Genomic DNA, 8,190 nt, shown 5'->3' with positions numbered 1-8,190 from the left:
GCACAAAGGCACTCCCCGTGGGCTGGGGAGTCCACCGCTCTGTCCCAGGCTCTGGCTCCTGCTTCTGCTGCTGCTCCTCGGATGTTGTAGTTGTCCTCTGGACCCAGGAGGGTCACTGTGCAGGGACCTTGGGTCCTGCTTCACAAAGAGCTCATTATACACCCAGCAGGATGGCACCCCTCTTCACAGTTATTCATAGCTATTTCCCCCCACCTCCTTCCCGGACCGTGCAGGGGAAGGTTGCTCGGTGGGCTGAGAGACCTTAGCTGGAAGAGCCACAGGAGGGGACTCACTGCCCCTGGAAGGAGGTCTTCTGTGAAGTAGTTGCTGCTGGAGTACAGACAGCGAGCAAGTCAGTGTAGCCAGACGCAGGGAGAGTGGGGCCGTGGGGGCCGTGCAGGGCCAGGTGGAACCAAGAAGGAACTTGGGGACCCCAGGGAGGAACTTGATCATATTCTCATTTTAGAAAGGTGGCCCTGTGGGGAGAGGGCACACTTGTCCAGGTGGGCGAGAGCAGCGACAGGTGGGCGGCCTGGAGACCCTGGGAGGTATCAGGACAGAACTTGGTCCTCAGGGGAGCTGGGAGGTGGGGAAGTGGGAGGCATAGGGAGGGTCCTCAGGCCTTCAGCTGGGCTCAGGGCCAGGCTGTGCCACTCTTCTGTGAGGAGAAGAATAGACTGGGATGGGTGGGCTGGCGGTTCAGGCTGGGATGGGGGACTGTGGACACCTGAGTGAGGTGGCCGAACGGGCAGCTGAGCCTGAGGGTCTTGGGATGGGAGGCTGGCAGGAGGTGCTGATTTGGCACCGAAGAGGGACAGCAGGCTGGGATTCTGTCCCGATGGACTCATGGTCCCCACTTAACCCTGGGACTAAGTTTACCCCTTGAACAGAACTTCTGTCAGCCACTGTGTGCTGCCTAAAGGAGCCAGCAGTGAGGAAGGGGAGAGAGGATGGGGCTAGAAGGCAGTGTCTGCGAGCGCTGGCCACCCTCCAGACTGGGTAGCCAGATGTCCTGGGCCCACTATTGTCTCCCTGGGCCCGTGACAGGGCTGGGGACCGAGGGGGCCTCCATATGACATGGCTGAAAGAACACAGGAATGAATGAATGGAAGGCTGGGTATTTGGGGGTCTCAGAGTTCCCTGGGGGCCTGTGATGGACAAGGGTACGTCAGAAAGGATGGTGACAAAACTGTAGAACCCTCTAATAAATAAAACATACGGAAAGGAGAAGGTATTATTTGTCCACATACCTTCCATCTGGGTCTGTGTGCGTCTGAAGGTGAGCTTTCCATTCTCCTCCCCTCCCCCTGAGGAATTCTTTGCTCTTGGATTTATCCCACATCAAAAGAGACAACTTGGGCGTCTCCGTCTCCGTCTCTGAGAGACTCAAATCCTGTCCTTCACAATCTTCTTTGAGTTTGGGGCAGGAGGCGACGTCTGCAGGGACATGATCAGGGCCGGAGGTGGATGGGGTGAGGTTTCCCAGGGAAATTCTTGTCAGACCGTCCTTCCTACCAGCAAAGAATGAGTAGGCGCACTGTGATGATGGACGAAAAACTTCAGTGCGACAGTCCTGGCATTTTCCTCATTGCCATAGCTTGTCGTGTCCTTAAAGCATCTTCAACAGAAAGACCCCAAGATTACCTTGTGTCCTTCAAGAGGATCTCTTAAGAACACCCCTTTCGGGTCCCTGAGAACAGTCACCCACACCCTCTGATCTGCCTTGACTGGCCCTGGCCCAGCAGGCCCTGGGGAAGTCCCCGTGCTGGTGGGACCCGCATTTGGAGGGTGCTGGATGCTCCTGCAAGTGGATAATTGACAGGCCTTGTCTGCAGAAAGCCGCTCACTGCAGAGGCACATTTAATGTCCATTCTGTTGGGCATAACTCAGTGTGTGTGAACCCCAGTGGCAAATCTTTTGGGCTTGCCCTTTCTTGGAGGGCAGTGGCAGGAGGTGGGCCAGAGCACCGGGCAGCTCCTGGTCAAGCGATCTATGCCTGGCTCAGGGGCACCCACAGCAGTGAGCACAGATGAACGTCTACCTGTTTCCTGAAGGGCGGGGTCTGCCCGGATGCCGCTGCTAGTTGGTCTCACTGTAATGACCCATGTGCTACCCCACCAGGGGCCGTGGTGGCTTCATGGTAACATTCTCACCTTTCTGAGGGGACTTGGATTCAACCTCGGGCCAACCTCCCCTGTGGGTGGAGGCTGCGTGTGGTTACAATGTGGCACAGGCTCCAGCAGCACTTCCGGACCAACGAGGCCTGGGTAGAAAGGTAGGGGGACCTACTTCAATGGAAACTCAGGGATCACAGGGGTCGGATCCACAGCCCACCCCGGGGAGGACACAGCAACTGAGCAGCATTTGTTTGGTTGTGTGTGTTGGGGTGGGTGTGGGGGTCGTCCACCGTGAGTCAGAGCCCCTCTTGACGGCCACCAACAGCAACAGATCACTTCCAAGGTCCCTGGGTCAGATGCGTCTCCAGAGAACGGGTTAGCAAGGCGAGGTTCTGGGCTCCTCTCCAGACCTCCTGAATCCGACACTAGGTTCAGACTCTCAATGACTCAGAGTGATCTCTCACTCACTCACCCACTCACTCACTCACTCACTGCTGTGGAATCAGTTCTGACTCACACGAACCTAAAAGGACAGAGGAGAATTGCACCATCAGGTGTCTGAGGCTATAAATCTTTACAGGAACCAAACCAAAACCACACTCCCTGCCATTGAGTCGATGCCAGCCCACAGTGACCCTGTAGGACAGGGTAGAACTGCCCCTGTGGGTTTGCGAGCCCGGGTTCTCTATAGGGTAGACAGCCTGCACTGTCAAATCATTTTCCTGAGGAGTAGCTGGTGGGCTTCAACAGCCCACTTTGAGATCTGCAGCCAGATGCCTGACCCACTGCGGCACCAGGGTTCAGGGGGTGTAATGACCATCCCTCCGGGCAAGGTGATAGGGCACAAAGTTGGAAAGCCTCTGCCAGAGCTGGGTGCTGTGGGGGACAGAGAAGCCCCTCAGACTCAAGACCCACTGCCATCGAGTCAGTGCTGACTCATCGTGGGTTTCTGAGACTGTACCTGCTTACTGAGTAGAAGGTCCTGTCTTTTTCCCTTGGAGCTGCTTGGTGCTTTGGGAACTGCCAACCACACGAATTGCAATCCAGCAGGTAACTGAAGGGCCATTAGGGCTCACAGCCTGGGGGGCGGGGGGGGGGGGTGGGGGAGAGGGGCGGGGAGAAGGAAACTGGTGAGGCAATGCCTAGCACCCAGGAGGCTGAGGGGAGGGGTCTATGGGGTCTAGAGAGTGAAGGTGGGCCTCTGAGAGGAAGGGGCTTGTAGCAGGACCTGGAAAGAAAGGTCCTATCAGCTGGGGGCTTGGGGAGAGAGGAGTAACACAGCTGCTCTGGAAATCTGCAAGCTCGCAGAGGCAGAGGCAGAACCCCCCAGGGCTGGGTTGGGAGTCAGCACTGGGCTGCTGTGGCCGGGAGGCCCAGGGAAGGCTGGGAGTTGGGCAGGAGACATTGCTGAGCAGGTAGGGCTGGTGGGGGCCCATGGGCATGACTCGGATAGGGTGAGGTGAGGTTGGGGGAGAGGCTCAGGGACCCAGTTTTCCAGTTCTCAGCCTGGCTGGCTGTGCACGTGTCAATTGGAAAGACGGTGCTTCTGGGGTGGAGTCCACACTGGTTTGTTAGCTCGCTCCGCACCTGGCCCACTACACTCCCCCAAGCCCCGAGGGGTCAGCCCCCAACCCCACCTACTGATTATGGGGATTTCTGGAGAGGCAGCCAGTTCTGCAGGAACCTGCCGAGGCAGGACAGCCCCGGGGCCTGGGTGTGAGTGATCAATGGGTTGCAGAGAGTGGGGCCCGGGGTGGGGGTTGGGGGGATGAGGGTCCTTATAGCCACCCCCCTACCCCCACCTATACCTAGCACCAGTTTGACTGACAGGAGGGATGGGGCAGATGGGTCAAGGAGGACTCACTGTGGGGTAATGCCAACCCCCAAGAGGAGGGAGCGCCACAAGAGTGAAGCAACAGGTCTGGGCAGAGGGTGTGGGGCGCGGGAGAAGGGCAGAGCATGTGTGAGAGACACACGTATTCAGCTGAGGCCACAGGGCCCCACACACGTATTCAGCTGAGGCCACAGGGCCCCAGCTGAGGCCACAGGGCCCCACCCTCCCAAGAGCTCCACCCTCCCCCCCCCACCCTCCCAGTTTGCAGCCGGCTGAGACTCACCAGAGACCCCCTCAAAAGTCTTCCAGCTGGGCCCTGTGAGGCATCTCAGCTCTGGAAAGGATGGTTAATACGCTCCGTCACAATGCAGCCCGGCCTCTTACACTAGACACACAAGAAAAACCACAACTCTGCCATCGAGTCGATGCCGACTCTCAGGGACCCTGTCGGAAGGGGTGGAACTGCCTGTTAGCTTCTGAGACTATTTACAGGAGTAGAAAGCCTCGTCTTCTCCAAAGGAGTGAGTAGTTGGTGGTTTCAAACTGCTGACCTTGTGGATTGCAGATGAGCACATAACCACTGTGCCCCCAGAGCTCCTAGAAACCAAATCAAGCCCCCCCAAATAATAATAATAACCCCACTGCCATCAGGTGGGTTCCAGCGCACAGCTACCCCAGATAGGATTTCCACGACTGTAAATCTCGGTGGGAGTAGACAGCCTTGTCTTTCTCACGTGCAGTTGCTGGTAGGTTCAAACCACTGACCTTGGGGTCAACAGCCCAACACCTAGTCCTCAATGCCTTAGGTACCCCTGGGGGCATCCTATCCTTCAAAGGAAGTGCTGTTCACAGCTTTTAATGTTGGAGTGCACGTGGAGCGTTGAGGCTGGCCCATTGCCACGTCTCACCTGGAAGGCCATGCTGAGCGCAGACAGGAATGGAAGAGCTCTAGCAGTGGCCCCCCGGATGTGGTCCACTTCCTGTGTGCCAGGGGCCAGGGGTAAGGGCTGCCTAAGGAGCATGGGTGGTGGCCTGGAACTGATCTCAGCACCGTCTCCTCCTCTTTGTCCCCTTGGTGAGCTGATTAGCCATCCGAGCCTCTGCCCTCTCACGGGTGAGTGGAGTTAATAATAGTACCTGCCTCACAGGCTTGCTGTGAGCCTCCCGTGGGAAAATTCGCATAGTCAACGTTTGTCCAGCTTTTGCTTTGTGCCCGGTGTCTGCTAAGCCCTTCATCACCCCGCCGCGTCCCCACAGCAGCCCTCTGAGGTCAGCGCTATGTTTAGCCAGCCCCGCTTCACAGGTGAGGCAATGGCGGCCTGGACCAGCACAACATCTCGGCGCAGTATGTCGGGAGACTCGCTCCGAGGAGTCCTGGTGGAAGGCTTTTGAAAGGGTTTGGCTGCTCACCGAGTGGAAACGGTGGGCGCCCACCCCCAGTAAGACAGGGCCGTCTGCACCTGCAAAGGCTCCAGCCTTGGATCCCGTGAGGCAGTTCGATTCTGGCCTGCAGCTCGCCAGCGGTCAGAATGGTCTCAGTGGTGAGGGGTTTGTGTTTGTGCTATGTCTTCAAAGCCACAGACTTGGGTGGCGAGAGGCTTATTGGTGGCAGGGATGGGAGGCGTGATTACTTACCCCTGTCTTCTTTCCGTCTCTGCTCTGGCCTCTCAGCCCCCGGCCCTGCTGTCTCTCAGAACGAGGCCCTGGTGGGCCTCAGCTGGGGGTGGGAGAGAGATGTGGAGTGGGAGGGGCCCTTGAGCAGTCCAGGGAGGGCCTGTGTGGGGAAGGCGAGCAGGGAAGGCAGATGGCTGGGCCTCGTCACTTGCACGAGTTGTCTCCTCGCCCCCCAGATAGGGCAGAGCAGCCTGGCTGACAGCCATCCGCACAGAGGTGGCCGCACCTGACACCACAGCCACAGCCTGACAAGGTCTAGCCCTCTGCCAGACTCTTCCTTTCCACGATGTCCCTGGAAGCCAGTGAGACCAGAGGCTGGAAGGAAACCCAGAGCCTTCCCCTCCCGAGTCCCCTCCTCCTCCCGGGCCTGCCCGCCCTTCCTCCCCAGGTGTGGAAAGCCCTCGCTCTGGCTTCTTCTGGCTGTGGAGCCGCGGAACCTCAGTGGGTGAAAGGAAAGTCTCTGTCGTGTCTCTGTCCTGCCAGTAAAGCGGTCGCTGTGGCCTGGGTTCTGACTCAGGGTGACACCCTGTGTGACAGAGTAGAACTCTGCTCTGGGGGAGTTTCAGTGGCTGTGTTTTGGAAGTAGATTGCCAGGCCTTTCTTTCAAGGCACCTCTAGGAAGTCTTAAGCAGAGCCCGTTAACAGTTTGTACCATCCATTCCCAATGGCAGCCAGACTCTCCCTGCGGCCACCGTCTACCCCTAAGCCCAATCAGGAGTGCGGATGCTGAGGCTCGGAGAAGATGGGGTAGCTGAGGCAGGCAGAGTCACAGCTGGGCTCGCTCACTGCATGCTGGGTAGGTAGCACTGGGATGAAGCTGGGGTGGGCACCAGATCCAGACGGGCTTCAGCATTTTGCACGCTGTGTACAATGTGGATTGGCCTCAGCAAACCAAACGAAACCATGGGGAGGGAAAGGTGACTTCCCTAGTAGATGGGGCCAAGGTGGCTGGCTGCTGCTGTCCGCGTAGGTGATTCCTTTTACAAGGGTACCTGGCAGACCCACACCTGGCTGGACAAGCCGTCTCCCTGCATCCACCTTGAGGGGGCACCATTCATCATGTCACATGTGGCATCTGTGGGCCATGGAAGTTCTGCTGCTGTTAATGATGGGGGCAGAGATTCTGCTGGGGCTACAAGAAGATCTGGTGCTAAGACGGAGACTGGGCTGTACCACGGAGTCCCGGGACTCCAAAAGGGCCTGGCGAGTGTATTAGCTTCCTCTTGCTGCAGTAACCAAGTGCCACACAGTTAGCATGGCTCTATTATCTTACAGCCCTGGGGGTCAGAAGGCTCACTGGCTATTATGGATCGAATCGTGTCCCCACAAGATATGTGTTGGGATCCTGGCCCCTCGGCTGGAAACAACCTGGTTTGGATAGATTTTCTTTTGTTGTGTTAAGGAAGCATACCAGAGTAGGATTTCTCCCTAACCGAAGGCAGTGGTTCTCAACCTGTGGGTCGAAACCCCTTTGGGGGTTGAACAGCCCTTTCACAGGGGTCGCTTAAGACCATCCGAAAATACATATTTCCGATGGTCTTAGGAACTGAGACACTGCTCCTCTATCCATCTCCAGGCGGGTCCGCCTACATGCAGATACGCCCACATACGAGTACCCAGCATGAAGACTGTTACCCACGCTATACCATGCTTCAAGACAAAATTTCATTGATTTGTCATTAGAAATAAATATTTCACAATCTAGAATTACATATTGTTTTGTGATGAATCACTATGCTTTAATGATGTTCAGTTTGTAGCAATGAAAATCCATCCTGCATGTCAGATCTTTACATGACGATTCATAAGTAGCACAATTACAGTGATGAGGTAGAAATGAAAATAATGTTACGGGTGGGGTCAAAACAAAGTGAGGAGCCGTACGACAGGGTCGCGGCATTAGGCAGGTGGAGAGCCGCTGAGCCAATGGCTGCTGCGTTGGAAAGGAGCAGGGCAGGTGCTGAGCCACACAGGAGTGGCTAATGGTGGGAGAGGACCGTCAGGGTTGACGCCAGCATCCAGGAGAGAGGTTCTCAGAGGGAACTGAGACAGCCCAGGCCCTGACATGGACGTTCAGTCTCCAGACCTGCCAGAGAAGAAATGCTCATTCTCTAAAGCACTGTGAGAGCGTCTCCTGGGGGTGCTGGATCGATCCAGAAGCGGACACTTACACTGCACCCTGGATTTTGAGCTGTAATACAAGAATTTGTAATTACCGGGGGCGGGCGCGTGTGGATGGCGGCAGGCTGAGTCTTTCTTTTTCCTGAAAAGGGGGCAGTAGGTCAAATAAGTTTGGGACCCTGTACTGAAGCCGTCCGCTTGTGGGTTTGATCGTGGCAGCACTAGGGACCTAAGATCCTTGGCTGAAGTAAAAATATTGGCAGGGTTGGTCTCGGGAGGCTTTGAGGGCAGACTCTGATTCTGTGGCTCAGCTTCTCAGGCTACTGCCTTCCTTGGTGGCTCCACCTTCAAGGCCAGGCACAGAGCATCTGCTCTCCTTCCCACCTCTGCTCCCACGCCTGCACCTCCTCTCGCCGTCTCCGTCTTCACCGTCTCCATCTTCGC

The sequence above is a fragment of the Tenrec ecaudatus genome, chromosome 1, assembly GCF_050624435.1.
Source record: "Tenrec ecaudatus isolate mTenEca1 chromosome 1, mTenEca1.hap1, whole genome shotgun sequence".
NCBI lineage: Eukaryota > Metazoa > Chordata > Mammalia > Afrosoricida > Tenrecidae > Tenrec > Tenrec ecaudatus.
Note: the sequence above shows the minus strand (reverse complement) of the source record.